General features: G+C 24.5%; 1 protein-coding gene across 1 annotated transcript in view; it reads right to left on the reverse strand.

The window, feature by feature from the left end:
- LOC122507381 (acetylcholine receptor subunit alpha-like) overlaps positions 1–13,900 on the reverse strand; it is a 210,354-nt gene extending 196,454 nt beyond the window's left edge. The window contains exon 1 of the mRNA XM_043620051.1: positions 13,829–13,900. The gene's annotated coding sequence lies outside the window, so the exon portion shown is untranslated. The remainder of the gene's footprint in view (positions 1–13,828) is intronic.
- Positions 13,901–14,307: the final 407 nt, after the last annotated feature.

Raw genomic sequence — 14,307 nt, forward strand, 5'->3', positions numbered from 1 at the left:
TATAAAGTTCAGTATTAAATGACAAAAGGAAAAATAGTGGAAATAACAACGATAGAAGTAAAAAACGAGTTGTTTAGATAAAAATAAAATGACACGAAAAAGAAACTATACAAAGAATACTGAATTCAAAATAAAATATTATGAAAAAGATTATACTAAAAAATATACTATACCTACAGTAAATATAAATATGAGTTAACTTTACACCAAGAGGTGTAAAGAGATTATATAATCTTAAAACATCATATAGGCGGATTTCGTAGAAAATAATCCAGAATTAATTTTTAAACAATTATAGTAAATTAATTTTCAAATATAATGTTAAAACTAAATTTATCCCAATAAGTAATTATTTATCTGTGAAAGTCATTATTGCAATGAATAGAGAGGTTCATAGTTGATTGTTCTAATCGGTACTCTAAGGTATTTAGAGAGGTTGGCTACGATCAGATCGTCCGAAAATCCCGTTGCGGCAACCTGGTATTCAGATTAACCAGATGGGATCCGAATTCCCGTAACTTGTCCTAACACAACTCACATGTCGTATTTCAAGTTGAGTTGTCACTCGACCCAGTAATCAAGTTGAATCGCATGTGTATATTGGACACAGATTCAGCGTCAGGCTCCAACGCAGAAGGTAAGAGACGAACTTTGCTGTTTATCAAGTAAACGTTTGTGGGGTTGAATAAAAATTTTCAAGCGTCTGCACAAGACACATAGGAACAAGTTATAACTAGCAACGTTATATAGTGCACTTCCAATTCGATAACTAGTCAACAGAAATAACGATACATAAAAATTTTAATTTAAATTTTCATCTTGACATTATATCGAAAATATAGGAACTAAATGTCTGTGATCCGTATAGCACAAGTTCTTGCATGAAAGTTGACTTTGTATTGCATGATGTGCTTGGAAATTGCAAGCAAAAATTCAATTATTTTCAAAAGTATTCAAATTCTTCGCAGAAATTCAATTATGTTTAAAAATTAAAACAAATTCTCGTCAACATTTCAATTATTTTTAAAAATTATAAAATTATTCTACAAAATTCAATTATTTTCAAAAATTTTAATAAAATTCTTGAGAAAAATTATTTACAAAAATTTTACTCAATTCAATGATTTTCAATATCTATTGTACTTTTTTCAAGAGAATTCAATTATTAAAAAAAATTTGATAAAATTCTAAACAAACATTAAATTATTTTCATGAATAGTAAAATTCATCATAGAATTTCAATTATTTTTAATAAAATTTTTATCAAATTTTGTAATATCAAAATATATATAAATATATAAATATATATTTTTGTAAATATCAAAATTTGTAATTTTTCTTGAAAATTTAAATAAAATTCGTTGATAAAATGCTTTATGGGAATTCAATTTTGAGGAACATTCATTTACTCAATAAATTAGTTATTTTTTTGTATTTAAATAATTAAATTCTCGTTGAATTTTGTAATAAAAATTGATTTAATAATGAATTTCAGTTAAAATTTTAGATAATAATTGAATATTAAAGCATTATATAGCAAAAATCTTTTTGAAAATAATAACATATTTCGAGGAATTTATTTAAAATTGTATTAAAAATAATTGAAATCCTATAAAGAATTTTATTGCTTAGGAAAATAATTGAATTCTTGCAACGAATTTTAATTCATTTTTTTAAATAATTGAATTCAAGTAAAAAATTTTATTATTTATGAAAATAGTGAATTCTTGCAATGAATTTTATTATATTTCTTTTAAAAAATCAAATTCTTTTTAGATATTTTATTGAAATAGTAGATGTTACAAATATTTGGATTTCAGCGAAGAATTTCATTATTTGTGAAATGTAATTAAGTTCTTGCAAAAAAAGTTTTGAAAGTAATTACATTTTTCGAGGAGTTTATTTAAAATTCTATTAAAAATTATTTTAATCCTATGAACAATTTTATTAATAATGAAAATAATTGAATTCTTGCGAAGGATTTTATTAAAATTTTTTGTAAATAATTTAATTTTGTTTTGAAAAAGTTTGTGGAAAGTTAAATGATTATAAAATATGAAGATATCAATCATTCCTAGTCAAAGACTGGAAAAACATAGAAAATTGAATAAATAAAAGTTTGAATTTGAAATTTTCTGACAATTTTAATTCCTATGGAATAATAATAATAAATGATTAAATATATGTTTATTCATTTTTTAAATGTTAATTCACGATCTTTTGATTTAACTAACTCAGAATCGAAACCAAATTATAAAATGGTTTCAAGATACGAAATCATACGTTTTTTTAAAAATGTATAATAATTTTATATAATAATTAAAATAAACGAAATTAATATATCAAGAAATCTTTAAAAATATTTTTTTCGAAAACTTTGACATTTGAATTTAGAAATTTTCTAATTTAAATTTTTGTTGAAAACACTTAAAAAATTCAATTTTGGAGAAACTACAAATAATTGCAGAAATTCAATTATTTTCCAAAAATAAAATTCAACTATGTTCAAAATTTGAAAAAAACTCTCGTAAAAATCCCAATTATCTTTATAAATAACAAAATTCTTTTTCAAATTTTAAATATTTTCGTAAATGTCAAAAAAATTCTTGTCCTAATTTTAATTATTTTCAAAAATAAAATGAATTTTTCTAATTTCAATGATTTTCAATATCTAAGATTTTAATAAAATTTCCCAAAACAAATTCAATTATTTTCAGAAATAATACATTTTTTTAAAGAATTCAATTATTATTTTTATAAAAAATAATTTGAATTTGAAATTTTTGAATGTCTTAATTCATGTGGAAAATCCTGTTCCAAAAATAAGATTAAAAATAGGAATTTTGCAAATATTTTTCTTCTTTTTCTAAAGCAAGATAATAATTTTGTTAAAAAAATTGTGATTCATAAACAAAAATAATGCAAAATAAATAAATTTTCTATTTCTTAATCACAATTGTTTAACAATTTTCTAATTTTGCTTAGAAGTAAAGTACAAATATCTGCATGACTTCAATTTGACAGAAAAAATGAAAGAATGAATACGAAGATTATTATAGTTAATTTATATATTATTTTACTTTAATTGAAATGTCTGTAAATATACTTAATATACTTTTATTATATGTGTTAAAATATAAATTTAACATAATTTAATTTAATTAAAAAAAAATGTTAAAAATTTATCTAAATACATGTCTGACATATAGAAAGGCATTCGAAATCTGCGCCATGTCGACCTAGACTACTTAAAGCATCCAGTCTGACTGTAAGTCCATTTACATCACTGTGAAGATCACTTATTACGATTCATTCAAGAACATCGACACGCAGTTGTTTTTACTTCTAATATTTTCCTTATTATTTACTGTTATATGAAAATTTAGGGAAAATCAACGAATGGTTAGAAAATTATAAAGAATAATTCAATTAATATAATCAAAATTAATATTTTTTTGAATAAAATAAATTATGTTATGCAACTATTGTGGTCACTTTACATACGCATAATAAGTTCCCCCTTATAGCCCAGCAGTCAATAAAGTGCCTATTATTTCCCTAGGGCAATAAAGTGTACTTTATGGACCGCTTGCAGGTCAATAAAGTGCCGATTATTGCCCAAGAGCAATAAAATATCCATTATTACCCGAGGGCAATAATGGTCACTTTATCAACCTTACTCAATGATCAATACAGTACTCATTATTACCCTAGGATAATAATAGACATTTTATTGACCAGAAACTTTCAGAAAGAAAATTTTTTTATAACTGTATAATTTTTTTAAGAGATTGATAACTTTTCTCCATTTAAAAAAATGTTCCGTTACATCGTCAAAAGCAATAAAATTTCCAGTAGCTTTATTTACAGCCACCATTTGAAGTATGTATGATTAGCTGAATCATTGAACAGAAATATATTTTGAGGAAGATACAAAGATGATTTCTTTACTTATACCGCTGGAAAGTTGTGGTTACATCTTTTATCTCTGGCCGCGGAGAGTAGTACAATTTATCTTGAAGGTGGAAAGGGGCGAGTATAAAAGTTTGAGAACTGTACCGTGCAGCGGAAGAGCATTCCTATTCCTAACTAAATGGGCGTTCTCAAGAAAATCAGAGAATTTCCGCATTGAGAGGGAAGAAGAAAGACAGGAGAAATCTATATCGAATCCATTCTTTTCGAAAGACCATGACAGTAATTTGAAACTCGCTGGTAGCAAGAGGAATCAAATTAGACGTACATTTTCTTATAGCAACTATTATTTTACTCCCCGTTAAAGGTATCCAAAAATAAACCTCTTCTTTTTCTTTTTGCGCTTAAAGGTATTTATTTTTTCGTTTGTTTAAAAAAAAATGAAAAAAATTCTTTTGTGTAGAAAATTTTACAAAAAACATAATTATGTAATTTGGAATAATTGAAATAAATTTAGAAAAGTTGTACATTGGGCAAAAAATTCTGATGACTACGCAGAAAAGTTGTTGGTTGAACTGCTCTATCTAGAGAAAAAGCTGCTGTACAAAATTGAAAGAATGCTTACGTCTCTTCGTTTGGAGGAATTGCTCTCTCTTTGTAAGAGAGCTGATGCCCTACACAGATATAGCAGACATCTCTGATAGTGTTAAAGCTATTTCCCAAATAGAAACCTAACACTGACATAGTACTGGCCTACTACTGACTGACAGTGTAACAGTTCCAAGTCAGTATTGCAATATTTTTTTATTTTGTATAGTTAATTTGTTATCAACAAAGTTACTAACGATTTTTTATCAAATTGTCAGACACCTGAACAGACTTTACCATATATGGTCATCCACAATTGCCATTTGTCTATTGATTTCCCACCTGTCTGATACAGGAATTAAAAATTAAATCAATAAGTACGTCTTGATCCAAAATGTAATAAAATTGGGTGTTATTTCATTTCTTTCCATTGGAAGCCACTGTATAAAAGGTGCAACCCTCGACAAATTCACTAGTCCAGAAGTCACCCTTAAATCAGCAACCTGCGTTTTTCGTATCAGTCCAGAAATCGCCACCAAGTTAACAAGTTGTGTATTGTCATCGAGTTTATTCTTCAATTCCAGTTCCTAAAATCTCTTCAAGTACCAAGTGTATTCTTCAAGTCTCGTCTTAGTCAAGTTCATTCAAGGAGATAATTTCTACTGCAAGGCACATTTCTATTTTTCTAAGGACTGCATTATTTCGACTTCAACGTCAAATCAATAATTCTACACCTGGACTTCGGACCTTTCACTTTGGCTGGCCCGAAAACTATGCGAAGGAAATCTACTGCATATTCTATTTCAGGGTGTCTACTGAAAATATGACTTAAAATTCCAGGACATTTTCAGGACATTCCAGAACAGATTTCTTATTTTTCCAGGACATTTATATGTGTAACAGGGTTGCCACAAGTCAGGGAAGTCAAGGAATTCAGGGAAAAGTCAGGGATTTTTACTAATAGTACTGGAAAAAATTTAATTTTTAGAATTTATAGGAAAATTCTGAATTTTGATGTCTTTTTTGTTTGCCTTATAAACTATGAACTTGCCAAGAATTCTAATACAAACCCATCAATTTTTTCTATTTTTGACAATAATTTCTTTTTAAATAACTTTTAAATAACTTCGCTTTAATTCAATTACGTTCAAAAATTTTTAAAAATTCTCGTCCAAATTTCAGTTATCTTTATAAATAATAAAATTCTTCTCCTAAATTCAATTATTTTCAAAAAATTTATTAAAATTCTTGGCAAAATTTCAATTATTTTCAAACATTTTCCTCATTTCAATTATTTTTAATATCTACTATTTTAATAAAATTTTCCAAAAGAATTCTATTATTTAAACAAAATTTTAATAAAAATTTAACAGGAATTAATTCCTGTAATTGAAAGTAAGTAAAAATTTAGTTCTAAAATTTATTATTATTTATTTATTATTATTTAATTTCTAAAATTTAATTTTAATTCCTGTAAATTGGTAACTGATTGAATTCAATTACTTACCAATTTCTTTTCTAAATTTCTTCACATCAATTCAATTATTTTAAATTTTTTAATGAAGTTTCTCCAAAGAATTCAAATTTCAAAAAATTTAAATAAAATTCTTTTAATAATTCTATTATTTAAGAAAATGTTGACAAAATTCTTTGCAAGATTTAGTTCATTAAATTGCATTTTAATAAAATTTTCCTATACAATTCAATTGTTTGCAATACATTTCTTCCTCAGAATTCAATTATTTTCACAAATAATACATTTTTTATGGGAATTCAATTATTTAAAAGAATTTAAATAAAATTATTCGCTAGAAATCAATTATTTTTTTTCTTGAGAATTCAATTATTTTTAAAAATTTTGATAAAATGCTTTATAAATTTGAAAAATTATAATAAAATCGGTCATAGAATACAATTATTTTCTTAAAATACAACATTTTTTCTAGAAATACAATTATTGTCAAAAATGTTTGTAAAACTCTTCGAAACAATTCAATTATTTTCGTAAAAAATCAAATTCTTCTAAGCAATTCAATTACAATTTAAGAAATTTTAATAAAATTCTTTCAAAAATAAACATTTTGACAGGAATTCAATTATTTAAAAATTTTTTTTTTTTAATTCTTTGTCAGATTTCAATTATTTTAAATTTTTTATTGAAATTTCTAGATGGAATTTAATTATTTTTAAAAAGTTTTTAAAAATTCTGAAAAATTCAATTATTTAAAAAAATTTGAATAAAATTCTTCACAGGAAAGTAATTATTTTCATAAATAATAATATTTTTCTCTGGAATTCAATTATTTTTACAAATAAAATTATTCACTGGAAATCAATTCTTTAAACAAAATTTCATATAAAATTCGTTGCAAGAATTCAATTACTTTCATAAATAACAAAACTTATCGCAGAATTTCAATTATTTTTATAAAATTTTAAATAAAATGATAGAAAATTGCATTTATTCTTACAATTTTTTTTTTAAATTCGACAAAAGAATTCAATTGTTATTAAAAATTTTGATACAATTCTTCATAAAAATTCAATTTTAAAAAACATGCAATTACTGAATAAATTGTTTATTTTTGTATTTAAATAATTGAATTCTCGGGAAAGTTTAAAGTTTCTCGTAAAAATTGATTAAAAAATGAATTTCACTTAAAGTTTTAAATTATAATTGAATATTAAAAACATTATAGCGTGAATTTTTAGAAATAATTGAATTTTGAAAAGGGTTAAAATTAAAATCTTTGAAAATTTGAATTTTTTGTTACAATATTCTTATGAAATAAAATAATGATATTGATTTTATTACTTTGTCATCTTAAATTTATTTAATAAAACATGAGGAAATCGATTACTCCGAGTCGAAGACTCGGAGTGATCGATTTCTTCATGTTTTGTTATAAATATTCTCAGAAGTTATTGAATTTGAGAATCTTAATTTCTATAGAAAAATAATAATGATTAAATATTTATTTAAAAAAGAAGTTATTAATGTTCTTCAGGGTCAGGGAAAAAGTGAAAATTTTGTCTGGAAATCAGGGAAAAGTCAGGGAAAAACAAAATTAAAATTTTTGGCAACCCTGTGTAATAATATTTCATATTACGATTAACATAATTTAAATTAACCTACTTGAACAAAAATATTTATTTTATTATAAAAAGAGTTAAAAATCAATATTGTAGATACCAGTTTCTTTAATCAAATGACAAATTGAAATTATTTTTTGATGGATCAAAAAAATGGATCATGTTCTACTTTCTAATACACCTGTTGTTTTTATAATTCAGTAACTATTATAATTTGTTAAGTTATTTTTGTTACAATTTGTTGAAAATTGGCATCTACAGTTCATTGTAGAATCGAAACTTAAACTTAAATCGACAATTGAGTTTTTTCTGGACAAGTTGATATTTTTTATGGAGTAGTTAAAATTTATCGAACATCTCTTTCTCACAACTGAGACTATATGACCGTTTCCAGTTTTAATTTAAGTTTATGGTCTGAGCACCAACCTTCAAATATTGATTGATTGTGGCAACATCCAATAAAATCAAAAGTTCAAAATACAATGAAAAAAAATTTATATTCTCTAAATCACTTGATGATAAAGTGAAACCTACTTGAACAGAATATAGGAGTAAATGTAACTCGATTTGACTACTGAAAATATTTTCTTTTTATTTGTAACCTTCATTAACCTGATTGGTCAAATTTTGTACTCTATTGGTCAATGGCGTTATATACAAAGGAAGAAATGAATTTCCCTATTGGATACTATAATTTTTTTTTTATTTTTTTCAACTTCTTCATCCGCTGATTTATTATTATTCCAGTACCGTAGCACATAATTTCTATAGTCTCCACCAGACAATCGAATAAACGATTAAAGACGAGAACGGAGATATAAGTAGACAGTGGGTTAATGGCAGATGACGCCATGCTTGAATTATGGTACTTTTAAGCAGCATTGCACATTGTGCATGAGTGAAAATTATAGCACGATTGTATAATTATGGCACGACCTGGCAACGTTGGTTAGGAGCAATTATTAGTCAAGTATAGTTAAATTTTCTATTAAAAGTAGGTATTTCAAGAAATAAGGGACTTTAAAAGAGAATTTATCTAATAATATTATTTGCACTAAGAGGATGTTATTACAACATTTGTACTATACATATTTGTTAACAAAACCAGATAAGAAACTAATTTTACCACTTTAGGGGTTAGCCAATCAATTTTTCTCGCAATTATTTCATTACTTTATAAAGAACTAGAAATACATACTCATTCACCCTGTACAAAAAAAAAATAAATAAAAAAAAAAAATTTTTAATTTTATTTTTTTAATAATAAAAAAAATTCCATGGAAATTTCATGGAGTTTCCATGGAAATTTTGCAAGTTTTTTATTTTAAAAATATTTTAACATTTTCAGGATTGTCATAGGTCAGGGAAAAGTCAGGAATTTTTATTAAAGTACTGGAAAAAATTGAATTTAGATGAAGTTACAAATAATCGCAGATATTCAATTATATTCAAATTTTATTTTTAAATTCCACGTCGAAATTTCAATTATATTCAAAAATAACAAAATTCTTCTCCACAATTCATTTATTTTCAAAAATTTTAATAAAATTCGTGGACAAAATTTCAATTATTTTCAAAACTTTTCCTCAATTCAATCATTTTCAATATCTACTATTTTATAATCAAATTTTTTAAAAGATTCCAATTATTTAAAAAAAAGTGTTAATAAAATTTAAAGGAAATATTTAATTATTTTCATAAATAATATATTTTTTTTACCAAAATTCAATTATTTTCATGAATAATAAAACTCATCATAGAATTTCAATTTTTTTTAAAACAATTTTAATCGAATTCCTCGCAAAAAGTATATTTATTCTTGAAAATTTTATAAAAATTCGTCGAAAAAATTGAATTGTTTAAAAATTTGATGATAAAATTCTTTGAGGATTCAATTTTGAAAAATATTCATTTATTTAATAAATTATTTACTTTTGTATTTAAATAATTGAATTCTCGTAGAATTTTCTAATAATAATTGATTTAAAAATGAATTACAGTTAAAATTTTACATAATTATTGAATATTAAAAGCATTATAGCGTGAATTTTAAAAAATAATTGATCAAATTTAATTCAGAATAATTGAATAATTGAAAATCATTACATTTTTCGAAAAATTTACTTAAAATTGTATTTAAAATAATTGAAATCCTGTGAAGAATTTTATTATTTAGAAAAATAATTTTAAATTTTTGTAAAGAATTTGTATTACATTTTTTTAAAATAATTGAAGTCCTATGAAGTATTGTATTATTTGTTGAATTGAATTTTTAGTTGAATTCTTGCAACGAATTTTTATTAAATTTCTTTTTCAAATAATTGAAATTCAGTAAAGAATTGTATTATTTATGAAAATAATTGAATTCTTGCTACGCGTTTTATTACATGTTTTTTAAATAATTGAATTCATTTAAGAAATTTTATTAAAATAGTATATTTTAAAAATACTTGAATTTTAGCGAAGAATTTCATTATTTTTGAAATGTAATTGAATTCTTGCAAAAATTTTTTGAAAATAATTACATTTTTTGAGGAATTTATTTAAAGCAAAAAACAACCCTATTAAAAATTTACCCCTATTTTAAAAAATATAAATTTTTCATTAAGCTTGATATCTAGGGGTTTTTGGGGTCGCTGATTACAAATCCTAAGTCAGTTTTTCAAAATACAAAATGTCGGATCCAATATGGCGGATAACTTTTTTAAAAATAGATTCAATTTGTCTGAATTGACTTTTCAAAAAATGAAAATTTTCTGTTTGCTAAAAAGGTGTCTTTGAATTTTAGAAATAAGGAACAATGATCATAGAGGTAAGACATTTTAAAGAACTTAAATTTCTCATTCGCATGATGTTCTGGTAATCTCATATTATAAAGACGTTTGTATTCTAAAAATCACTAAATTATTTTTAAAAGTATATAGCTACACAGGGTTTAAAAGCAACTAGAGAGGAAACATGAGAAACATTTTCATTCTAAAGAACGAATTTATTGTGGAGGTATCGCAGATTAAAGGTAGAATGGAATGGGGTAAAGCCAAGCTATTAAGTATTTTCGCCCACATAATTTGTATATTGGGCTTTATCTAACTGGGTAATATATTAAATTAAATCTTACCGTGTGCCACAACTTTGGGTCTAATTTTTGTTCTCATTCACAAATTTGATTACATAGCAGATTAAAAAAAATCGACTATTTGCAGTTTTTAAAAATGGTGGAGTAAAGCCGATCATCCTAGTTTTTTGATAACGAAATACAAATATACAATTTATTAAAACATTTTTCAATTTGTAAATAAAAGGACGAACATTTTTATATAATATAAAATAAAATTTTTGTTGCAAAATTTTATTATTGTTAAATAAAAAGGGAATGTGCATTCAGTTGAATGAAAGTTTATCGAAATCCTCGACTCATTTGTATAGAAAATATAAATAAAAATAACTTTAAATGTACCAACAAACCAGACACAATTTTAAAACACTCGGTTGGTTTTTCTCTACCGTTTCACGATCCAATTTACCCATGATGCTATTTTTTATGAACTAACAAAAAATTTTTTTTTGTAATTCAATATATGTGGCCACCTTTGGGCCCTTTAATTGGAGAAATACCAAAAAAATACTTTAATTAAAATCATTATTTATAACAGTATACCTAAATATCCGAAAGCTCTCAGAGAGGGTTTTCATAGACATTAAAATTTAAGTTTCTAATTTTCAAAATTCAAAATTTTCAAAATTCGATTAATATTTGAAAGAAGTTTGTAGAATATCATAAATAGAGGTATATTTAGATGCTATTAGGGGGAATAACCTAATAAGAGGACCGCCGTAATGAGAAGACCACCCCACGTTCCTGCATGAAAAAAGTCAATGTATCACAACACTAGTTACATGCGCGTTATCTCGAAACTAGTTTTAGTGAAAAAATTAACTGCGCAGACGCTCTCTGAAGCTTAAAATAGTTTTTAAAAATATAAACCTATTACTTATGTAAACAAATAAGTAAAACTAAATAAATTGAATATAATACCGAATACAATTTATGACAATTTATAGTAAACATTGTAAATTGATAATGAACAATAAAATATAAATAATAAAATAATAAATAAAAAAAAATAAAAATAATTAATAAAGAAATAATAAAAAAGTAATATATTAAAAAAAGAATTTTTTAAAGCTATTTTAAGAATTGGAACAGTTTTTCTTAATACTTATCTAATGCAAGTTAGATAAGTATTAAATTTTTAAAAAAAATTTATTTTTTTTTTATTTTTTTAATTAATTTAAAAAATTTTTAAATTTTTAAATTTATGAATGTATTAGAATATTTCATGGATGCCTTAGGCGTCTTTGAAAATAAAAATATTCCAAAATTGTCAGTAGAAAGGCACTGGACATCTTTGGGACATCCTAGAGATATTCTAATTTTCGCGGACCAATAGTTACCCCTAGGACGCTCATAGACTATTCTGAATATCCATGTGCTGTAAGGAAAGTTTACTGAACCCTTGCCCCATAAATTTTTTACACCAAAAACAAAACATTTCACACTTCTAAAAACATTTCCTCACAACGACATCAGACGATTGTTGTCCTTGTAGTACAGATTGCCAGTACCATCATTATATTAATTTACTACAGTTCCTAGTTCCTACAGTACTATGACATCCATTGTCATAATACAGATTTCATTATTCTGGCACTGAACAAAGTTACTATCATCTTCGTACAACGCCGGCGGTTAATTCCATTTAAATGTCACCTTTTTTGTTTTGTTTATCAACTAAGGATCAGTATATTTATGTAAAACATTACATAACTACATGATTTAAAAAAAAATAATTTAAAAAATTTTTTAATTTTTAAATTTTTAAAAAAATAATTTTTTTTTTTTTAAAAAAAATTTTTAAATAATTTTAAACCATTGATCAATAAGCTTCATTATTGGAAATTAATAATATTAATAATCAAATGTAAAAATATTCAAATTAGAAAATATTAATACCATGTTTTAGAAAATTTTGATTAGAAGCAATTTTCAATAATAAGAATAATGAACTTTTTTTAATAGTCAGATATAGTCAATTATTACTTAAAATTAGATTCACTGGAGGGTAATTTTGTTATTAACGACAAGTGTTAACATGTTTTGTTTCACTTCACTTGAATTATACACTCAAAAAAAAAACTAGTAGATTTGACTACTTTTTAACTACCCTGAGTGATTCAATAGGTCCTCAACTGAATTTAAAAATTTATATTTACTACCGAAAGTAGTAAAAAGAACTAAGAATTTAGTTGATGTAATTAGATTTTGTAGTTGTTTTTGCAATTTAACTACTTTTTTTAGTTATATAAACTATTATTCTTCAACTATATTCAAAGTAGTAAAATCAACTACACAAAAATTGTTAGTAAAACTAAAAAAGTAATTAATTTGACAACTTTCAACTCAACTAGGTAATAGTAGTTAAAGATTTCGACCGAATTTTTTTCAGTGTATAAAAAGCTAAAAAGTTATTAAATATAATGTTTAAGAAATTTTTAATTTTCACTTTAAAAATGTATTCATTAATGAATAATTACTGTTATAATAGGAAATGCTTTGATACGGTTTCTTATTATTACAATAATTAATTTTCATACCACCTGCAACAAAAATCAAACATAAATAATATGGATAAAAAACAAAAAAATGTTAGGTCTAAGAAACAAATTTTATAATTATTTTATATAGAAACTAATTTCACCCTTCTAAAATGAAATGCCTGCTGCTGTTAATACTATAATCGGATGATTGAATTGTACCTTTAATTATCCATTTAAGCACTTTTCGCTGCCAAAGCTTGTATTAAATATTTGTTTTAAAAAATTTACCTTGATTTTCGTCGTTTCCTTCAAATCATGATATAATTGCTAATGATTCTTGTGATACTAAATTAAAAAACTAAAAATTCTTCAGAGAAAATAGACATGAAATTCCTGTGAAAGTAAACATAGCAGAGAAAAAAAAATTATAGATAAATTTCTGTAAAGGAAGAACAAATGAAAATCATGTTAACAAAAAAAATGACAATCTTAAAAGAGTGGATTTTAAACGATTGACATAGTAGAGGAATTGATATGGGAAATTACTGAATGTCCAAAGGATTGAGATGGTAATAAGCCATATTTGCCTAAAATATAAAAAATAGATGTTATTCCAAAGAGAAGTGGAGACACTGACCTAACCGCGCGCACTCCAGTCCGTTCACCGTTCTCGAAGCAGCTTTGGAATCCGCTGCACTGTCACGCACTGCACCTACAACTGACTGGTCTCTGGTGTTACTTGCTACCCTGGTGAAGGATTTTCTCCGCCTAGAGGCGCCACCTTGCGCGCTCCAGAAGGGAAGAACCCAACCCCCAATGGGTGGATGATAAAACAACTGATGGGAACAAAGGAGCAAGGGACAATAAGGTGAAAAAAATTATGAAACAAACAGAGAACACTTTAATCTTAGAATACAAAGTATCATATACTTTCAGGTCCTTTGAGTTTATAAATTTCATTATTTTCCATTCAAATACATGGCAAGCTTTGTTTCATTCATTCATTCATCACTTACTCTTCAAAGAGATTAATATACTGATAGTATTTTTTAAATGTACGCAAAAAAAAACGTTACTTTATTAATGAATTTTTTTCCAGGCACTTAGTTTCATTTA

This window comes from Leptopilina heterotoma, unplaced genomic scaffold (genome assembly GCF_015476425.1).
Source record: "Leptopilina heterotoma isolate Lh14 unplaced genomic scaffold, ASM1547642v1 Lhet_47, whole genome shotgun sequence".
Taxonomy (NCBI): domain Eukaryota; kingdom Metazoa; phylum Arthropoda; class Insecta; order Hymenoptera; family Figitidae; genus Leptopilina; species Leptopilina heterotoma.